Consider the following 22352-nt stretch of genomic DNA (forward strand, 5'->3'; position numbering starts at 1 on the left):
GCTGAAGCTGAAACTCCAATACTTTGGCCACCTGATGCGAAGAACTGACTCGTTGGAAAAGACCCTGATGCTGGGAAAGATTGAAGGTGGAAGGAGAAGGGGATGACAGAGGATGAGATGGTTGGATGGCATCACCAACTTGATGGACATGAGTTTGAGCAAGCTCCGGGAGTTCGTGATGGACAGGGAAGCTTGGCGTGCCGTGGTCCATGTGTTTGTAAAGAGTCAGACGCAACTGAGCAACTGAACTGACTAGCATAATGTCATCAATATTTACATGCCAGTTGTGGCATGTGTTGGCATTTCATTCTTTTTTAAGGCTGAGTAATATTCCACTGTATGTAGGGACCACATTTCGTTTATCCACTCATCTTGTTCAACCACTCATGTTGATTTGGGTTTCCACCTTTGGACTATTGTGAAAAATGCTGTGACCATGGGTGTTCAAAGATCTGTTGGAGTCTGCTTTCATTTTGGCAAATATGCCTAGAATGGATGTTGTGGTATTAGCCCCTTCCCCACAATAGGCTAGTGGCCTGGCCCTCCTCAGAAGAAACTTGCTGTCACAGATTTCTGCCCTGACTCCGCTTTGTCTCAGCGCACCTATCAGCATCTCTAGGAAAAGCTCCTCACTTCACCCCATTCTGCTGCAACATGCATGCTTCGACCCCCTGGACCATAACCGGCTGTGCTTCTCTGTCCATGGGATTCTCCAGGCAAGAATACTGGAGTGGGTTGTCATGCCCTTCTCCAGGGGATCTTCCTGACTCAGGGACCGAACCTGTGTCTCCTGCATTGGCAGGTGGATTCTTTACTACCAAGCCACCTGGGAAGCCCCATCCTGCCTCTAGGCTGTTGCCAAACTCTGACTGGTGAGCCTCTCTGGGCTTCATTTACTGTTTCTGCTTTGTGTACTTATGGTCATATCCTCTCCCCTTGAAGACCATGTTGGTTTTGATTGCCTTCTTTGTCAAATCCATGAGTACCATAGCCACAACTGCCATGGCCTTTGTACAACAAGTGGGAGAGAGTGTGGTGCCATGGTAAACTGTGTGGGCTCTGTGGGCAGATTGTGGGGGAGTTTGAATCCTGGCTGGTCCTAGTGTAAATTGGGGCAAGCTACTTAGCCTTGTCACACCTCAGTGTCTTTATCTGTCAAACGGGGACAATAAGGATAGTAATCATCTCAAGAGCTTGAAAAGTAAGTGTTAGTTGCTCAGTTGTGTCTGAGTCTTTGTGACCCCATGGACTATAGCCTGCCAGGCTCCTCTGTCCATGGAATTCTCCAGGCAAGAATACTGGAGTGGGTTGCCATTCCCTTCTCCTGGGGATCTTCCCAACCCAGGGATCAAACCCAGGTCTCCTGCATTGCAGACAGATTGAGCCACCAGGGAAACGCATCTCGTGCATGAAAGTGAAAGTTGCTCAGTTGTGTGACTCTTTATGACCCCAGGGACTATACAGTCCATGGAATTCTCCAGGCCAGAATACTGGAGTGGGTAGCTGTTCCCTTCTCCAGGGGATCTTCCCAACCCAGGGATCGAACCCAGGTCTCCCACATCGCAGGCGGATTCTTTACCAGCTGAACCATGAGGGAAGTCCAAGAATATGGGATTGGGTAGCCTATCTTCCCAACCCAGGGATCAAACTGGGGTCTCCTATATTGTAAGAGGTTTATCAACTGAGCTATCAGATAAGCCCATCTGGTGCATAGTAAACTCTTAATAATTGGGACCTGTTAGGTCACCTTTTTCCTCTTCAGTGCCTTCTTGACTACCAAAAACAAAACAACAACAACCCCATCAGGAGATAGCAGGTGCCACCTCAGTCTGATTTCCAGGGAGGGTTGTTGTTGAATTTTTAGACTCCTTCCTCCATCATCCTCCACTCCTTCCCTGTGTTGATCTGCCTTCTCAGGCTGCCACCCCTCCACTTGTGTGCAGTGTTTTTGTTAAGTTGCTGTTAACAATAAAGACTAGAGAGATTGTTCTCTTCACCCACAGCCCAGCACATTGTAGCCATTGTGTGCTCGTTAACCTGGAGGTGCCTTGTTGGGCTCCCACATGGGTTGAGGAAAGCTGCCAAGAGCAGCTGGCTTGAGGAAACTTCTCTTCCCCTCCCAGGAACCTGAAACAGTAGGGAAACATTGTTTATGGCTTCCAGGATAGGAGAGAAGAAACCGGGCTCTGGGGAGTTCCTTCTTATCAGTAAAGATAGCTCTATCTACTTAGTCCTGTTGGTTAAAGCAATATATTAATAGGGTCTATTCATGGGGTGAAGACCATCACTTCTGTCTCCCCAGCCATTCTCCAAACATTGATTGGGTACCTGTTACAAACCAGGCGCCATGGTTCACACAGATAAGTAGAGGAAGTTGCCTGTTCTCCAGGGCACCCAGGCCAAGAAAATGGGAACACAGAGATTAAAGAAGGTCACCACAGACCTCACCTACACAAGTCCTCCTAAGAGAAATAAGGCAAGACTTCAAAAAGGCAGTGTGGACTTTTGTGTTTTTTTTTTAAATTTTTTCATTTTTATTTTAGATCATCATTTTAACTCTTTCTACTAGTAAATGCATTTTATTTCTTTTTTATTTTTTAACCACTGGACCGCCAAGGAAATCCCTGCACTGACTCTTGAAAGAGAAGTTTTTCGGAGTGAGACAAGGCACGGGGCATGGGGCACTCCCCCAGGGGACATGACATGACACTTATGCACCAGGGGACTGAAACTGCTGGGGTGCTGAGGGCCATGCTGTGGCCTTGGCCAATGCATAAGGAGTGCAGCAGGGTGGCAAGATGGGCAGGGGAGCAGAACCCAGAGCATGGGTTGTTGCTGTTTGTTTTGTTAATTTGGACTTTATTCTGCACATTTCCCCATGGCCTCCGTGGAGCTGCCCTGCTCTCCTCGGGAGCTGAGAGGGGAGGAAGGGACATGGAGGGACACTGAGCAGATGGGGCTTTAGGATACTTGCCCCTCTCCAACTAGAACAGCTCCATTCTGACCTGTGTTTAAAAGTTTCATTTGTTTCCCTAAAATCTTTTTTAAAAGTTCCTCTGTTAAAACCATCACCCACACAGAAGTTTCAAACCTGTTGCTGTGGACAGTGGGCAAATGTCAAATGATTTGGAATAGGGGACTTGATTTATATGCTTTTATATATATGATAAATCAAAGATTGTGATAAATCAAATACATGTATAAGTCAAATATATCAACTTGCTTACTCTCCAATCCTTTAGTATCTTCCCATTGTCCATAGCACTGGAGGAGGGCATGGCAACCCACTCCAGTATTCTTGCTTGGAGAATCCCCATGGACAGAGAAGCCTGGTGGGCTATAATCCATAGGGTCACAAAGAGTCAGACATGACTGAGCGACTAAGCATAGCACAGCATTGTCCACAGCAGCAGTTTTTAAATATCAAAATGTATATATATATAGATAAAGATATATCTGCTATATGTATGGAGAATGGATTCTAGGACAAGAATGTGTGTTCAGTTGCTCAGTCATGTCTAACTCTATGCAGCCCCGTGGGCTGTAGCCCACCAGGTTCCTCTGCCCATAGAATTTTCCCGGCAAGAATACTGGAGTGGGGTGCCATTTTCTGCTCCAGGGGATCTTCCTGATCCAGGGATCGAACCTGAGGCTCTTGCATCTTCTGCATTGGCAGGTGGATTCTTTACCACTGGCGCCACCTGGGAAGCCCCAGGACAAGAATGGAGGCAGAAAAAAAAAAAAAACAATTAAAAGTTCAGGAAAGAATATGGTGGCTCAGAAAGGGGTGAAAGCTATAGAGATGGTGAGATGTGGTGGGGGTGGGGCTAGGTTTAGGAAGCAGAATTGGCAGAACCTAGCAATGGATAGGGCAAGGAGGTCAAGAAGATGTCAAGTATGACTTCTTGGTTTCTGCTTAGGGCCAGTTCCTGAAGTGGGGGAATCTGATTTGGGCAATGACTTGAGCTAAGTCTTAACCACATTGGTTGGGGCAATGTGACCTCCAAGTGGAATCTCCTAGTAAGAACTTGGCTGTATGACTCTGAGTTCAGAGAAGAGGTGTGGAGTGGGGCTGTAGACTTGGAATTCATCGGTAATGAGGCTGAATGAACTCCCCATCAGCCCCCATCAGCCTGAGTGCAGAGAGAGAAGACAAGGGCTCTGAGTTCGAGAAGGGCCCTGCAAAGCAGATTGAGAAGGAGCAACCAGTGAGTCAGGGAAACCAGGAAAACGTGGAAGAGATCCCAAAATGAAGGGAGGAAAGAATTTCAAGAAGGACTAAGTGATCAGTGGCAAAACTGGTGCTGAGAGGTCTAGTCAGTTGAGGACACACAATTGATCACTGGAGCTGGTGACTTGGAGATAATCAGGAACTTTGACAAGAACGGTTTTGCTGAAATGTTGGGGCTGACAACTAGAAGAGAATGGGTTGAAGAATGAATGAATTAAAAAGGAAGACCACTTGGGAAGCGAAATTGAAGCCATATGTGCAGACAATTCTTTCAAGAGTTGTGTTTTGTTTTAGAGAGGAGGCTGGAAATAAGTTCAACTTGAGGCAAATTGAGTGGGAGGTGCCTTTAAGACATCCAGAGTGTTCATTTCGGCAGATGGAGGTACAGGCCTGGAAATGGGAAGAAAAGTCTGGGCTGTATACAGTTTCATGAGTCACGCATTCAGTAGGTAATCACTGAAGTGCTGGGGACTGATGGAAGAAGGAAAGTTAAGGTGGTGACTAAAAATAGAGAAGATTTGGTAGGAGGGCAGCTCGAAAGTTGAGGAAATTCCTGGCTGTTGGCCTGATAGGAGCTAGTTAGCGTGGCTCTATTTATAAGGGACATAAAGCTGGTCTATGGAAGGCTGGTGTTTAGACCTCATGAAGCACAAGGCTGTAAAGTAATTGGAGCTCTCTTTGAGGGCGATTATCTTGTTTAGTTGCTAAGTCGTGTCAGACTCTTTGCAACCCCATGGACTGTAGCCCACCAGGTTCCTCTATCTGTGGGACTTCCCAAGCAAGAATACTGGCGTGGGTTGCCATTGCCTACTCCAGAGGATCTTCCCCACCAAGGGACTGAACCCATGTCTCCTGAATTAGCAGGCAGATTCTTTATCATTGAGCCATCTGGGAAGCCCAAAGGCAAGTCTAGATGGGCCCTAACTCTTGACATTTATGATCTGGAAACTACGTCAATGAAGCCATCCACTAGAGCGGGGGTCCCCAAGTGCCTGGGCCAAGGACCAATACGGGTCCATGGCCTCTTAGGAACCCAGCAGGAGGTGAATGGCAGTTGGGGAAACAAAGCTTCATCTGCTGCTCCCCGTTGCTCACATTACTGCCTGAACCACCCCCAACCCCAGCCATTCCATGGAAAAATTGTCTTCCGTGAAATTGGTTCCTCATGCAGTCCATTCTGAAGGAGATCAGCCCTGGGATTTCTTTGGAAGGAATGATGCTAAAGCTGAAACTCCAGTACTTTGGCCAACTCATGTGAAGAGTTGACTCATTGGAAAAGACTCTGATGCTGGGAGGGATTGGGGGCAGGAGGAGAAGGGGATGACAGAGGATGAGATGGCTGGATGGCATCACTGACTCAATGGACGTGAGTCTGAGTGAACTCCGGGAGTTGGTGATGGACAGGGAGGCCTGGCATGCTGCGATTCATGGGGTTGCAAAGAGTCGGACACGACTGAGTGACTGATCTGATCTGATCTGAACAAAAAGGTTAGGGACCACTGCACTAGAGCAAGATACAAATTAAGCACTCGTTTCCAAGAGAAATGTACATAATGACACCAGTAGTGGAAAATAAGAAAAACAGAAATTGGGGCTTTTGTGGTAGCTCAGTGGTAAAGAATCTGCCTGCCAAAGACGGGACATGGGTTTGATCCCTCATCTGGGGAAGATCCCACGTGCCCCAGAGCAACTAAGCTCATGTGGCACAACTACTGAGCCTGTGCTCTAGGTCCCGCAAACTGTAACTACTGAGCCCATGTCCCACAACTACTAAAGCTCACCTGCCCTAGAGGCCTTACTCTGCAACAGGAGAAGCCACAGCAATGAGAAGCCCACACACCGCACTATTGAACTGGTGCTCTAGAGCCTGGGAACTACAACTGCTGAGCCCACTTGCTCTACTACAGAAACCCATGTCCTAGAGCCTATGTTCTGCAACAACAGAAGCCACCACAATGAGAAGCCCTCACACTGCAACCAGAGAGTAGCCCCTGCCACACAATTAGAGAAAAGCCCATGCAGTAGTGAACACCCAGCACCATCAAAAAATAAAAATATAAAAGTATTTTAAAAATTAAAAATTATATAAATCAATACTACAGAGTGTTTATGGACATAAACCATGTAGTAAAACTATCAAAGCATAACTAGGTGGGACTTCCCTGGTGGTCCAGTGGTTAAGATTCTGCATTAAGAATCAATGCAGGGGGCATGGATTCGATCCCTGGTCAAAGAACTAAGATCCTGAATGCCATGTGGCACAGTCAGAATACATGAAGTCTCCAGCTACTGACATTTAAAAAAAAAAACCAACATAACTAGGAAAGATCCTTCCCCACCGACCACCAACTCCACAATAATGGTTGACAGTGGGGAGGGTAGAAGAGGAACAGGGAGAATGTTAACTGTTTCTGCAGTGTCACATTTCTTTCTTGTTTGCTGTTGAAAGGATACTAGGTAAATATGGGGAAAAGTGAACATTTGTTAAATCTGGCAGGTGGCTATGCAGGTGTTTATTATAACAGTACCACTTTCACTGGGTTGTTGTGAAGAATGGTTAATCCACCAAAACTACTTTGAATAGGACTGGTACATTACTGCACTCAACTATGAACTTTTCAAAGCAGCTATTATTGTTTCTTTATTTTTCTGTGTGTTTGTAGGCTTTCAAAATTTATTAAATATGTATTTCCACTCTGTGGAAAAAGTAACGATTAACTTCTGAGCACTTTGAGCTCCTAGGGGAATGATCACTGTGCTAATACCATTCATTATAATCCAGACCATTTACCTGCCATAGCACTGCAGTGTGAAATGGGCAACACTGCAGAGGCGTTGAAAGAAAAACACAACTAGCTAAGCGGTGGGCCCATCAGACCTTCCAGCTCTATTTCCCTTGAACTTACGCTGTTCAATTTGAATTCAGACTATTATAGTCGATAGGAACGTCTCTGCCAGTTTGGAAGATTGGCAATTGTTGAAACTGCTCTTCTGTGGCCAAGGGATAGAAGTGTCTCACTAGAGAGGCCAGGATAGAGGCCTGCAACAGATGAGAGGGGTGAGCACATTGTCCAGCGGGAATAGACCCAGTCGCCATGCTTAGATCTGTGGACTGGCTAACAGAGGCTGGGAAACACCTCAGGGCAGGAGGAGTAAGTAGAGGCCCTAAAAAGAGCAATCCCAAGTATGAGACTATGAACTGTTAAAGCTGGAAGGGCCCTTGCATGCATGCTAAGTTGCTTAAGTCTGGTTCTTTGTGACCCCATGGACTGTAGCCCACCAGGCTCCTCTGTCCATGGAATTCTCCAGGCAAGAATACTGGAGTGGGTTGCCATGCCCTCTGCCAGGGGATCTTCCCGACCCAGGGATCAAACCCACATCTCTTATATCTCTTGCATTGGCAAGTGGGATCCTTAACACTAGTGCCTCCTCGGAAGCCCAGAAGGCCCATTAGAGATCATCTATAATCTAATTTTCTGTCTAATTTTTCTATCATTATGAATTCAAAAAAGCAGGGTCCAGGAGGAGACAAGACATGTCCAGCATTGCCCAGCCACTCAGTGGCAAGTCTGGGAACAGAACTCCAGACTCCAAATTTTTCTGGTGGGTCTGCAGGGTCTCTTCCAGAGGCCACCCTGCCTTCCTGGCCCTGCAAATCCTTTACCTGGGAAACAAGGTTAGGGCCTGAGAATGCAACTCCCTTCAAAATGAATTCATCTCTTCATGGAATCCTCCCTTGAAGCTTTGACCATATTGGTCCAAAGATGCAAGCTCAGTCTGTGAAGGCTCTGTTCATTTATCATGCACCAATGACAATATGAAATGCAGGCCAGGCTGTCAGGGGTGCAAGGTGATACCTGGGGTGGATGGAGAAAGGCTCTCATGTGTGGCCAGGGACCAGAGTCTTCAGTCCTAGAATGATCAAACGAAGCATGGAAAAGCTGCCCACAAAGTATATTGAGTTTGGGATGATGGTGAGGGGTTGAGGGGACAATGACAAGCAAGAGAGGCCCCTCAAGGGCAAGACCAATGAAAACAGGTTGAGATAAAAGGTTGGAGGGGAGAGTAATTACCAAACAGGCCAGAGGGGAGTGCCGGAAGCTGCTGAAAGGATATGATGGGGGTTGTGGGGGAGTAGTGGGGACTGGAGGGAGGGAGTGAATAAAGCCAGGAGGTTATTTAATTATTCCAACTTCGCCCTTTCTCAGAAGAGATTTGCAGTAGCTTACCAGGGCTCACAAGATAAGACAGCATAGATTAAAGATAGAAAAACAAGAGTGGGCAGAATGTAGAGCCAAGAATAAGGGTAGGAATGCATACCATCAAAACCTCTGCTCCCACGAAGGGTGGGCCTGAAAGTCACCTCTAAGCTTTCTAGCAGCAAACAGGAAAGGGGAAAGAAATCTTGGACACAATTCACAATGTCCAGCAGATAAAAACAAACTAGTTGCTCAGAAGGGCAACTGTTTCCAGTACTCAGATCAGACAGGAATTCCTCCTGGGGGGTCCTCAGAGAGGATGCTGTGGGATACAATGAACAACATCCTTGACGACATCCTTACAACAGCGGTAGCAACAAGTTTCAAAGGACTGTTTTTCATAAGGACCCTCAGGATGGGTGGCCTGTATCCCACTGCAGTCAGGCAATTAAATGCTAAAAATAGCGTGTGAAGGTGCAGAACAGTGTGGCTAGTATGTTCACACTGGTGGGAAAAAAAGAAGGTTATATATAGGCATACATATGCATAGGGCCACTCTGGAAGAATAAATTGGTAACAGAGGTTGCCTCAAGGGAGAGGAAGTGGAGGACTGTGGCTGGGATAGGAGAGACTTCCTTTTCATAGTATACCGTTTTGTACTGCTTGGATTTTTGTTAACCATGTCTTATCTTTTTCAATAAAAGCATTCGTTACTAAAATAATAATGACATGCACAGTTCAGAGGGTCAGCTGGGTTTTTATCTCTGAGCCACAGACAGGCCGAGGATGTTGGGAAGTTCTCCTTGATGTTTATGGAAAGTTAATATTTATTGAGCAACTCTTGGGTGCTAAGAGCTTTCATTTCCATTTACTTGTCTAATCCACACAATAATCCAGAGAGAGAAATCTACCTCATAGACAATCAACTCAGTTTCCTTGGAGAAGAGACCTGAGTTAAACTGCTTATTTTTCTTCAGACTATTGATTTTTGTACGAGAGGTTTGCAAATTGGGAAGAAAAGAACCAGCTATGAGGAACGTAAAAGAGCAGTTGCATGGGACTTACTTATATCACAGAAATTAGTCATTTTTTAAAAAATTATTCATTTTTATCTGAAATTCAAACTTAGCTGGGCATCCAGTATTTTTTTTAGCTTTTTACAAATGTAGATCTAATTGAGAGAAGACATTATATTAGTTTCAGGTGTGCAATATGATTCACTATACATATATATTTTTAAATGATTACCACAATAAGTCCATCCAGTATTTTTTTCATGTTTTTAAATCTATTATGTAACTTGAAGACTTTTTAGGTGTATTTAAACCATATATAGTACATCAGATAGAATTATTTGCTATATATTCTGGAGATTGAGACCACTATTTTACCGTGGTTTTTTTTTTTCCTATTCTGGTTTTTTTGTTGTTGTTTGTTTTCCTTTTTCTAATTTCCTGTTGGTTACTTGTATCATTTTTAGAATTTTATTTTAATTATTTATAGTGCTTTTGGGGTTTAGCTGATTGTATAATTTTTCTAGTGGCTGCCTGAGGCATTATATAATATATATTACATATAATAATATAATAAACTTATCACAGCCTACTGGTGTCAATACTTTTCCAGTTTGAGTGAAGTATAAAATTCTTATCTCTCTTTACATGCCATTATATATAATATAGTGGTCTTTTTTCTTATTTTCTTACATTTTTTCTAGCTTTAATAAAGTATAATTTATAAATATATAATTATCTTAAATATTACTTCTATATATGTTGAGAACCACATCAGACATAGTTATGTTTTGTTTCAACCATCAAACATAATTTAGAAAGCTCAAGAAGAGAAAGCAAGCCCATTGCATTTACCCATGTTTTTGCTTAACCATATTCTTTCATTTTTTCTCATGTTCTAAGACTTGATTCCTTCTTTTATTGATTCCTTTCTGCTTGCATGCTCAGTTGCTTCAATTGTTTCTGGCTCTGTGCAACCCTATGGACGGTAGCCCACCAGGCTACACCATGGGATTCTCCAGGCAAGAATACTGTAGTGGATTGCCATGCCTCCTCCAGGGGATCTTCCCAACCCAGGGATCGAATCCGCGTCTCTTATGTCTCCTGCATTGGCAGGCAGGTTCTTTACCACTAGCACCACCTGGGAAGCCCTTCTTTCTGTTTAACCCCTATTAACTCAGAAAATCTTTTTCTATTTTTAGGGAATTAACCTAAACAGCCAATTTTGTTGCACATTTCTGTTAATCAAAGTTTTACAGTGCTTCTAGAACCTTGGCATCAAAAAAGCAAGAGAGTTCCAGAAAAACATCTATTTCTGCTTTGTTGACTATGCCAAAGCCTTTGACCGTGTGGATCACCACAAAATGGAAAATTCTGAAAGAGATGGGAATACCAGACCACCTGACCTGCCTCCTGAGAAATCTGTATGCAGGTCAAGAAGCAACAGTTAGAACCGGACATGGAACAACGGACTAATTCCAAATAGGTAAAGGAGTATGTCAAGGCTGTATATTGTCACCCTGCTTATTTAACTTATGTGCAGAGTACATCATGAGAAATGCTGGGCTGGATGAAGCACAAGCTAGAATTAAGATTGCCAGGAGAAATATCAATAACCTCAGATATGCAGATGACACCACCCTTATGGCAGAAAGCAAAGAAGAACTAAAGAGCCTTTTGATGAAAGTGAAAGAGGAGAGTGGAAAAGTTGCCTTAAAGCTCAACATTCAGAAAACGAAGATCATGGCATCTGGTCCCATCACTTCATGGCAAATAGATGGGGTAAGAGTGGAAACAGTGATAGACTTTATTTGGGGGGGCTCCAAAATCACTGCAGATGGTGACTGCAGCCATGAAATTAAAAGACGCTTGCTCCTTGGAAGAAAAGCTATGACCAACCTAGATAGCATATTCAAAAGCAGAGACATTACTTTGCCAACAAAGGTCCATCTAGTCAAAGCTATGTTTTTTCCAGTAGTCATGTATGGATGTGAGAGTTGAACTATAAAGAAAGCTGAGCAGCAAAGAATTGATGCTTTTGAACTGTGGTGTTGGAGAAGACTCTTGAGAGTCCCTTGGACTGCAAGGAGATCCAACCAGTCCATCCTAAAGGAGATCAGTCCTGGGTGTTCATTGGAAGGACTGGTTGAAGCTGAAGCTCCAATACTTTGGCCACTTCATGCGAAGAGCTGACTCATTGGAAAAGACCCTGATGCTGGAAAAGATTGAGGGCAGAAGGGGATGACAGAGGATGAGATAGTTGGATGGTATCACCGACTCGATGGACATGGGTTTGGGTGGACTCTGGGAGTTGGTGATGGACAGGGACGCCTGGTGTGCTGCGGTTCATGGGGTCACAAAGAGTCAGACACGACTGAGCGACTGAACTGAACTGAACTGAGAACCTTACAAACATCCCTTCCCATGTATGTCAGTGACATTGAGTTTGTGCTAATGAGGCCCTCTGCTGTCTGCAGAGAGAAGGGCAACACCATAAATCTAGCTGCTGCTGCTGCTAAGTTGCTTCAGTCGTGTCCGACTCTGTGCGACCCCATAGACGGCAGCCCACCAGGCTCTCCCGTCCCTGGGATTCTCCAGGCAAGAACACTGGAGTGGGTTGCCATGGCCTTCTCCAATGCATGAAAGTGAAAAGGGAAAGGGAAGTCGCTCAGTCGTGTTCGACTCTTCCCGACCCCATGGACTGCAGCCTACCAGGCTCCTCCTCCCATTGATTTTCCAGGCAAGAGGACTGGAGTGGGTTGCCATTGCCTTCTCCGCCATAAATCTAAAGGATGTAGCAAATTTTTCTACACTGGAACAAGGCAGAGCAGTTTATAAATTACATTCAATTATCACAGCAGCTGATCCCCAAACTTGGGGACTTGTAATGCCCTAGCTCTTTTCAACTTCAGGATACTCTTTCCTTCTCTTCTCACAGAAATGTGTAGTGAGATAGTTTGAAAATGAAACTTACGTCAAACTACATTTTGTATATTTAGTGACAAACTCTCTCCTTAACCCCCAAATTGGGAGACAACTTGGAGCTTCATGGAGGTAGGTCTGGGCATGGCAGTCAGTACCATTTGCCAGAGAAAGGAAAAGACTCACAGGGGCCATCCTGGAGTATGGAGTGGTACTAGCCTGGAACCCTCCAGGGCCTTTATTCCACCATATTAAGGAGGAAATACAATAGCGTCAGAGCTGAGGGGCCAGGTCCACCTTAACCTGTGGAGAGCAGGCTGGCTTTCCCATGAGCATTGCCTTCTGCTCCATCTAGGCCTTTGCCCAGAAGAGTCTTGAGTCAGGGCATAAAGGGAGGCAGTGGGAGCTGAGTTTGGTCCCAAGCAGGGGAAGGAAGTCTGTCAAAAGGGAACCTAATGCATATTCCCAGGAAGTGTGGGAAGGACACCACAGCACAGCTACTATCCCCACTGAAACTTTTCCTTCTCTTCCCCCAACCCATGAGAACAAAATTACCAGTACCAACTCCTTAGTGTTCCCCTGCAAGGCTTTCCTGGTGTCTCAGACAGTAAAGAATCAGCCTGCAATGCAGAAAACCTGGGTTCCATCCCTGGGTCGGGAAGATCCCCTGGAAAAGGGAATGGCGACCCACTCCAGTATTCTTGCCTGGACAATTCCATGGACAGAGGAGCCTGGCAGGCTACAGTCTATGGGGTCGCAAGGAGTTGGACATGACTGAGTGACTAGGCAGGCAGGCAAGAAGGAGGAGAGCTCACACTTACTGTCAGGAACTGTATCAGGCACTTGACGTAATTGAAATCCTTTAAGAATCACAACAGCCCTCACACTAACCATGGTAATACCTAAGCTGATTGAGGGTTGGTTGGCCTCTGTGTCAAGCGTTGTTCTAAGCACTTCACATGAGTTGTTTCATGTAATCCTCACAGCACCTAGACATAAGGCCCTACTGTTATTACCCTTTTCTAGACCACACAGTCAAGTGGGAGAGCTGGGATTTTAAGTCATGTTTGGGGGCTTCCCAGGTGGCACCAAGAGTAAAGAACCTGCCTGCCAACACAAGAGACATAAAAGACATGGGTTCAATCCCTGGGTAGGGAATATCCCCTGGAGGAGGGCATGGAAACCCACTCGAGTATTCTTGCCTAGGAAACCCCATGGAAGAGGAGTCTGGTGGGCTACAGTCTATAGTGTCATACAGAGTCGGACATGACTGAAGTGACTTAGCACAGCTTGACCCCAAAGCCCACATTCTTAGTCACTAAACTTTTGGTAAATAATGGAACTCCAATTTGAACCCAGGTCTGTGAAGAAATTGCAAACCTAAGGTGCCTAGGTGAGGAGGTCAGATGAATAGAAGTTGTGTGAAAAACTCTACCAGCCTGTGCATGAGGGGAGAGGTGTGAGCACACACACACACACACACACACACACACGCACTCATGCTCGCATGCTGAAGAGAGCTACAAACCAGTCAAGGTGGATCACCAGCTGTTGCTGCCCTTCTGCTGGACCACCATGTAAGAGCCACAGAGGCAGTAGCTACTCCAGTGTGGAGAATGTGGTTGAAAGGGCTGTGAGGAGACTTGTGGGGGTACTGGTAATGTTCTTCTTCTTCTTTTTTTTAATCTGGGTGCTAGGTGGGTTCAGTGTGTGAAAATTCATTAAGCTGTAAACTTGTGAATCGCACACTTTCCAATATGTTACTCATCAATATAAAGTTATGGTTTTTTCCAAAGGCAAAAGGGGGTTTAGGAAGATGAAAATTAAAGTGAAAGTGTTAGTCACTCAGTTGTGTCCGACTCTTTGCGACCCTAAGGACTGTAGCCCGCCAGGCTCCTCTGTACATGGAATTCTCCAGGCAAGAATACTGGAATGGCCATTTCCTTCTCCAGGGGATTTTCCCAACCCAGGGATCAAACCTGTATCTCCTGCATTGCAGGCATATTCTTTACCATCTGAGCCACCAGGGAAGCCAGTGTAGACTTAATTTTGCCGATTCCTTCAGCTAAGTACAACTGACAACTCTGGACAGTATGTATGAAAAAAACCACAAGAGACTTTGAAAGATGGAGAAGGCAGACAGGCTAGGGGTTTTTAGACTCAAGCAATGACACATGGTGGTGAGTTTCCTGAGTTTTCTTCTTGCCTCATTTTTTCAGCCTTGGAGCTCAAGAAACTGACAACCTGGAAAGGCTAATGGTTGCAGATTAAAAAGCCCCAGGAAAAGTCATCTCTCTCTAGGAGAGGGACAGCTTAGCAAGATAGAACACTTTATTTTCATCTTTTTACTTTCATTTATTTATTTATTTGGGTGCACCAGGTCTTAGTTGCAGCATGCAGGCAGGTAGGATCTTTAGTTGGGGCATGCGAACCCTTAGTTGCAACATGTAGGATCTAGTTCCCTGACCAAGGATGGAACCCAGGCCCCCTGCATTGGGAGCACAGAGTCGTAGCCACTGGACCACCAGGGAAGTCCCAAGACAGACCATTTTAGATAAGAAGCTCTCTAGTGTCGCTGAACACATCCACCAGCAAAGGCTGAGTAGGGAGCAGAGATTTCAACATCAGGCTCCCAAGCTCCCACCTGAGTCCCTTACCAGACAGGATGCCAGAGAAGGCAGAGGAGGGAGCTAGGTGGTAATTTGGTCCCTGCTTGGGCATCAGTGGAGACCACGTGGGGAGCCAGGACTTCTACACCCACAAGGCGGTAATTTGACTACTACACTTCCTTCCTGGCTGGGTGGTGTCAGATGCTCTAGTAAAGAGTTAAGACTTTCTCTGTCACCCAGCAGTAATAGAGCCATACCCTTTCCACCTGTGATGTCTATTGAGGCCAAGTGGGGAGCGGTAATGAGGAATTCCTAGGCCCCCCAGCCAGGAGGTATCAGTGGAGACTGGAACACCCAACCCTGCCCACCAAGAACAGGGAGGTTCCCTACACAGTTGTCTGTGGAGGCTGAGTGGGGACCTGTGTTTTGACCCCCAGCTGGCAGTCCTGTGGTGGTGCCCCAATCCCCTCCCCTTTTTGTGCTAGAGCCCTGTCAGAGGGAGCTAAGCTGAAACAGAAGGCTTAGAAAAGATCCCCCTAAATTTGATCAGACACTACAGCAAAGAGGATCTAAGGATGGCAAGTAAGCACAAGAAAAGATGCTTAACATCATTAGCCTAGGGAGCACAAATGACAACCAGGAGACATTACTACACACCACTCAAACTGGCTAAACACAGGGCGAAAATCCAAATGGTGACAACCAAAGGCTGCGGAGAAACTGGACCATTCGTACACTGCTTCTGGGAATGTTAAAATGGTGCAGCCGCTGTGAAAACCAGTTTGGCAATTAAAAAAAAAAAAAAAACACGAAACATGCAACCACTATAAGACTCAGCAACTGTGTTTCTGGGCATTTATCCCAGTGAAATAAAAAACTTCTGTTCACACAAAAACCTGTACATAAATGTTCGCAGCAGTTTTATTCTTAATAGCCCCAAACTGGAAACACAGATGTCCTTAGATGGGTGAAAGGTTAAACTCTGGTACATGTATACCATGGAACAAACTATTGATAACATGCATTTTGTATTAATAGCCAGAGAATTAGGCTCAGTTTAAAAAGAAAAAAAGTCTATCCCAAAAGGTTACATGCTGTGTGGTTCTATTTACATTACACTCTTGAAATGATAAAATTATGGAAATGAAGAACAGATTAGTAGTTGCCAGGGACAAGGGAGGGTGCAGGGGTGGGAGGGAAGCGGCTGTGAGGGCTCCTGGTGACGATGGCACTGTCTGTATCTTGCTTGTGTCAATATATTGATTCTGTTGTATATTACACTCTAGCTCTGCAAGCTGTGACAAGCAGGAGAAAGTGGGTAAAGGGGGTATGGGATCTCTGAATTATTTTTCACAACTGCATGCGAATCTAACTATCTCAAAATGAACATTTTAATTAAGAAGAAAACAAGGATCCTGTTCAGCATGGACACAAGGCTCTGAAGCCTTTGCCCTCCTTTGCAATGAGTCTCTGACTGCCATTCCCTAGCTGGGTTGGTGATGTAGCCTTGTAAATCTGGCCTTGGACCCTGTTAAACTGTTACCATAGATTTTCTCTAGTTCACCTGCTGTTTCCGCTCTTGCCTCACTCATGCCTACCTCCCAAATACACCAAAATCATCATCCCTGTCATGGAGCAGCAGATTATGGGTGAAGGCTTTTTACACACGTCTCCCTAATGGTCACATGCTGTTGTAAACTGTAATTTTAAAAATATCCACCTTTCTTTCCTGTACAGCCTTCTATGTTGGCTTCCATTTATTGTTCTCTTTTAGATAACCTATAATCCAGGTTTTTACCTTGTGCATTTAAAACTCTTTTTACCTTTCTTCACTGTTCCCTAGCTTTCCTCCCGTTACATATCCTCCTCCCACTTTTCCTTATCCTTTGGATTCAAATATCCAGGATACTTAAGGCTGGCCCGGTTTGCAGCCCCACTGCCTCATAACTATCTGGAAAAGGCATTTGGGCAAAAATATATTGATGACCACAACCTCTCCACAGGCAGCCCCATCCTCCACGGTACCAGCATCCACCAGGTTCTGTTGCATTTTGCTGCCCAAAAGTACAAATTGGTCTTCTCTCTACCAACACTTCTCTCGCCCTGGCCACCCTCATCTCTCCCTTGGACAACTGCATGGCTCCATAACTGACCTTCCTCCACACTTAGCTCCACCCAATCCATTCTTCACATACTGCCAGTCTATTTTATCTGTCTGGATCTGATCCTGTCAGGTCCCTCTTCCAACTTTCAGGGGTTCTTCTCTGCTCCTAGAATGAAGTTCACATTCCTTAGTATGTCTTACAAGTAGGATAGCATGTGATAGCTTACTCAATTATCCAAACCAGGACAGCATGGAAGGGGGTGCTGTTACTAAGTACCCTGGGAAGACAGGCATCCAGTCATTCTTATACCATCCGTTATGATCTGGTCTTCCCACCCCCGTTACTCATTACAGCTCCCCATCTTACCTGTAAACACACACACACATACCAGCCCCATTCTTGGTTTTGTTTTTTTTTTTTTGGCTACCCTGGGTCTTCATTGCCATGCAAAGAATTAGTTGCCCCAGGGCATGGGGAATCTTAGTTCCCCAACCAGGGATCAAATCCACATCCCCTGCATTGGAAGAGAGTCTTAACCACTGGACCACCAGGGAAGTCCTCCTCAGCTGCATTCTTTTTTGCTATTTTTTTGCCTGAAAGACCCTTCTCCCCGAACCCCTTTGGCCAACTTGTAAGCAACTGCTTTAAGTCAAAATGTTTTCCTTGAGGAAGCTTTCCCTGACTTCCACCACTGGCTCAGGTGACCCTCTTGTGCTCCCATCGCACTTGGCTCTTCCCTCATCATAATCTCTATCACACCAAGTTGTAATGCCTTATTTCACCCTCTAGACAAGTGCTTCGGGTAAATAACAGTTTCCTTTCTGAGTTCTAAGCATCTAGCACAGCACTTGGAATGTGCTTACACTGTGTGCACTTTCCTGTCTGCTGAATGAGTGAGAATTGAGCACCGTGTTGTCACCCTGACTGCTGGCGACATAAAGGGGAAGAGGGGACCTGGAGAGCTCTAAGCTCTTAGCAGGTGCTTAGAGCCCTGAGCAGGTTTGGCTCCCCCTGGTGGCAGCTGAGTAGTAGTAACAGGCCCCGTGGGAGACGGCTGCAGGAAAAGGATGGGAGGGGGAATCCTCCTCAAGCCAGGCTTCAGCAGCTCTCCCCATGGCTGCAGCCCTCCTGCATAGTAAGTCCCCAACCCCTGTCATCAGAGGCCCTACCCCAAGAACTTTGAGGATGAGAACTACAGTTCAGTGGAGTGGCTCCAGGCTGACTTACTGCTCTGTGTATTGCCCGGGTGAAATGGACAAGGCTGACTGTCCTGTTTTTACATTCAAACCATGAATCGAAACCCCAGTATGTGTGTGAGCTCATGGCAACTGTATGGGTGAAGTGACAAGACCTGGCTGGAACAGCAGGTGTGGAGGTAAACTTGGAGAATACAGATACAGAACTGAGCCAGTTGAAAAAACGAAGGACAGAGAGGAATGGGACAAAGGCTTCTTGTCACTCTGCAGGGCTTCAGACATTTTTGTTTCAAAAGGAGCCTTCCCCTCCGTTTTTTTTTTTTTCAACATGTCACTCTTTACCTTTAAAAATTTTTACTTTTTGGCCATGCTGTGAGAAATGTGGGAATCAGTTCCCTGACCAGAGATCAAACCCATGCTCCCTGCATTGGCTGTGTGGTCTTAACACTGGATTGGAAGTTCCCCTTCCCGCCCCTTCTGTTTTTCACAGGTGGCTGCCTAGCTACTGAAGAAATGTGCTGGGGAAAAGACCTCGGGGAAAGGGAAAGATGAACAGTCAGACTCTGATGGCTGGCTTTGGTCTCCCTCGGGGCATGGGGGTGGGGACAGTGAGCTGTCACTGGGGGGGGGCATATAATAGATCAGCAGCAAAGAGGATCAGCTGGAAGAGGAGCTAGCCACAGGGACTCAGCTGGAAGAGGAGCCAGCCAGCTTTCTGAGGCTCTGGGGCGGGTAAGGTTACCAAGGGTTGGGATGGAAAGTTTCCCTGCCCCTCTGGGTTTCCTTTCCTTTCATTCTGGAAGCTAAAAACCAAGGGAACATACTCAAAAACACAGGGCCTAAAGACCTTCATGGCATAATCAATGTCCTTAGGAACATCAGAGACTAAGGGCATCCAGGCAGGAGAATGGGGGTTGGGGGAATGGAAGGTGGTGGACAGGCCCTCAGTGCTGAGACAGGAAAGCAGCCTCGGGAAGGGAGAAGCAGCAGGGCCTGTTCAGCCCCTGCAAGGCCTTTGCAATCTTAGAGGTCAATTCAACTTCCTGAAAGCTTTAAGGAAAGAACCCTACCCTTGCTTCTTTTAACCTCTGTAGGTTGATATCACCCTCTGTATCTCCCGCCCTTCATTTCAATCCTTCTCATTAACATACACTCAAGGGATGGAGGGGAAGTATTTATACTGATTCATGCTGATGTATGGCAGATACCAACACAACATTGTAGAGCAATTATCTTCCAATAAAAACAAAAACAAAAACATACACTCAAGGGGATTCCTGGTGGTCCTGTGGTTAGGACTCAGCTCTTTCACTGCCGGGCCTGGGTCCAATCCTTTGTTGGGGAGCTAAGATCTTGCAAGCCACAAAGTGCAGCCAAAAGAAAAAAGCATACAGTGGGCCCACCACCATCCAAATGAACCAAAAGAAAGTGAAAGTAAAGTCGCTCAGTCGTGTCCGACTCTTTCCCCGTGGACTGTAGCCTACCAGGCTTCTCCATCCATGGGATTCTGCAGGCAAGAATACTGGAGTGGGTTACCATTTCCTTCTCCAGGGGATCTTCCCGACCCAGGGATCGAACCTGGGTCTCCTGCATTGGAGGCAGACGCTTTAACCTCTGAGCCACCAGGAAAGCCCCAATGTTACCTCAAATCAGTCTCCTGGTTATCAGATTTATGAGAAACTGACTTTACACTGCAATTTCCTTGAGATTCGACAACACCTGGCCTTACATTCAATTTTATCCCTGAAATACGTTTTTCTAACAACAGGTTTTTCTTAACAGCATAAAGGTCTGAGGCAGCTAACATCACTTGCCCCAGCAGAAATCACCCCAGAAGGGCAACCCAAGAACCAATGGCAAGGCCTGATGGATCCTAACTCTCATGTGTGCCTAGTACAAGGGACCTGAACATACCTATTAGCATCTTAACTCCCCTGCAGTTGTCCTACCAAGACCTAGACTTTGGAAAAGGTGATTTTTTAGAAGAAATATTTGAACCAAGCAAGATTTTACAGAACATCAAGTCATCAAAAATCTGTCATAATTTGGAGAATTTGCTTTATTTTTAAACAAGGCGTGTAAGACCTGCAAGAAAAGCCCAAGAGAAAACAAGCCTCAAAACCTAGCCAAAGAATAAAGCAGGAGGAAGAATCTTTAGCTGTAGCTCCATTTCAATCATGACCGTCAAAAGAACCTGTTTCAGGCTTCCCTTGTGGTCCAGTGGCGAGGACTCCACGCTCCCAATGCAAGGGGCCTGGGTTTGAACCCTGGTCAGGGAACTAGATCCTACATACCACAACTCAGAGTTCACATGCTACAACTAAAGATCCTGCACACTGCAACAAAGATAGAAGATTCTGCGTGCCACAACTCAAACCCAGCACCGCCAAACCAATAATTTAAAAACCCAAGTCTCCTACAATGGCAGGCGGATTCTTTACCACGGAGCCACCAGGGGAAGCCCCTTTGCAATCCTTAGAGGATCCGACACAGGGCCCTCCTATAAGGACCTCTTTTGGTCCTTGATGCACAGGTTGAAAAAGGCCTGTGCCTTTTTTCATGGTAATGAAAATGAATCCCTGGCAAAGGCGGGGCAAGGGAAAACCAGACACAGAGGAGACTGGGGCTCAGGGCTGCAAGAGCCAATCATCAGGGCTGAAGAAGCATCCATCTTAAGACTGGAGGTGCAGATTCAAGCCAGGGTAGGGGGCTGGCTCCAATTTCTGACCGCGGACATAAGGGCTATTCTTGCAAATAGGGTACTTACACTTTTAGTGGTCTCCAGTCCAAGCGGTGGGGCCTCGGGGTGGCAATACAGTGCTTTCTATCCTGCCCCCACAGCCCACAACGTGACTTCTTTCTGGAGGTCTCTTCCCCCTCCCCCACAACCAAGAGCGAGATGGTAGGAGGGCAAGTTAATAGGAGAGCTTTTTCTTTAATTTCAACTTTTACATGATTCTAATAACCCTCAGGTTAAGGGCTACATACTATTGATGGGCAAGTTAAAAAAACTCGAGCAGAAAATGCTTTTATTTCAAATCTGGAAAAGCCCCAACTTGAGATGAAATAAACCTCTGATAAAGACATTAGGTTTGAGAGTTGCCCAGTTCAGCCTTGGTCTAAGTAATCTCCTTTTCTCTGGTTCTAAGGGTAAGGGGAGGTGAGGGCATGTGAAATTAAACCTGGTGATGTCTTTTGCTCAGAAGTAATTACAAAGCTATTAAGGCTACAGTTTCTTCTAAACTGTGCTTTCCTTGCAACTCCATTCAGCTTTTGTGCCTCCTCCCTGGCCCCTCCAGGCCTGTTCCTGCTACTGTTCTCCAGTTAAGAATTGCTTGCCATCCAGGACACTTGGGACTCTCTCACTGGAGGAAAAAAACAGTCCTGGCAGTACTTCAGGCACTGCTGGGTGTCACAGGGAATTGAATCTTGACCTTCCCTCAGGCATAGGAATCAAAGATGGGGGCTAAGGGCCTTTCTTGAGGGCCTCAAAACCTCATCCTAGAAACTGGATTGCCCAAGGCCCAGAGAAGAGGGTCCTGATGTCAAAAAAATTCTGACCTAGCAAACCCTGATTCACTGACCCAATACTTCAAGAAATAGCAGAATCAGCAATTTATGGCATCAGTGTTCCACGTCAGCTGGCCCCAGAGCAAAGACCTGAAATAGAAGAGGCCTAGAGGGTCAGAGGAACACATTTCACAGCTCAATTTGGTTCCCTTTTGAATCACTTTTTCCAAAAGATCATTGTAAATACCCTGATATTCAATATAAAACAAAAACAAAAGCCAAACCAGGCTTCAAAGACAAGGCAGCACCCTTCACAAAGCTCTAGAAGCATTTAGTTTCCCAAAAAGTCAGTGCGCTTATTTGATGATGCACACACACACTCACACACAAAACCCTCATGTAACATTTTGGAACGCATTATAATTAGAAGAGCTGAAATTAAATGCTAAATGTGTGTCAACTACAGATGGAGGGAAGTTTTAACCACATTCGGCAAAACTGGCTCAAAAATGAATAAATTATAAAAACTACTCTCTTCCTCTAAGAAAAGACCTAATTCCTATCATC

At 45.6% G+C, this 22352-nt stretch overlaps 1 non-coding gene across 1 annotated transcript; it reads right to left on the reverse strand.

Moving 5' to 3' along the window:
• Positions 1–19831: 19831 nt before the first annotated feature.
• TRNAW-CCA lies at positions 19832–19904 on the reverse strand. Its single transcript has one exon. It is a non-coding gene; the product is annotated as a tRNA-Trp (tRNA).
• Positions 19905–22352: the final 2448 nt, after the last annotated feature.

This window comes from Bos indicus x Bos taurus, chromosome X, assembly GCF_003369695.1.
Source record: "Bos indicus x Bos taurus breed Angus x Brahman F1 hybrid chromosome X, Bos_hybrid_MaternalHap_v2.0, whole genome shotgun sequence".
Classification (NCBI taxonomy): domain Eukaryota; kingdom Metazoa; phylum Chordata; class Mammalia; order Artiodactyla; family Bovidae; genus Bos; species Bos indicus x Bos taurus.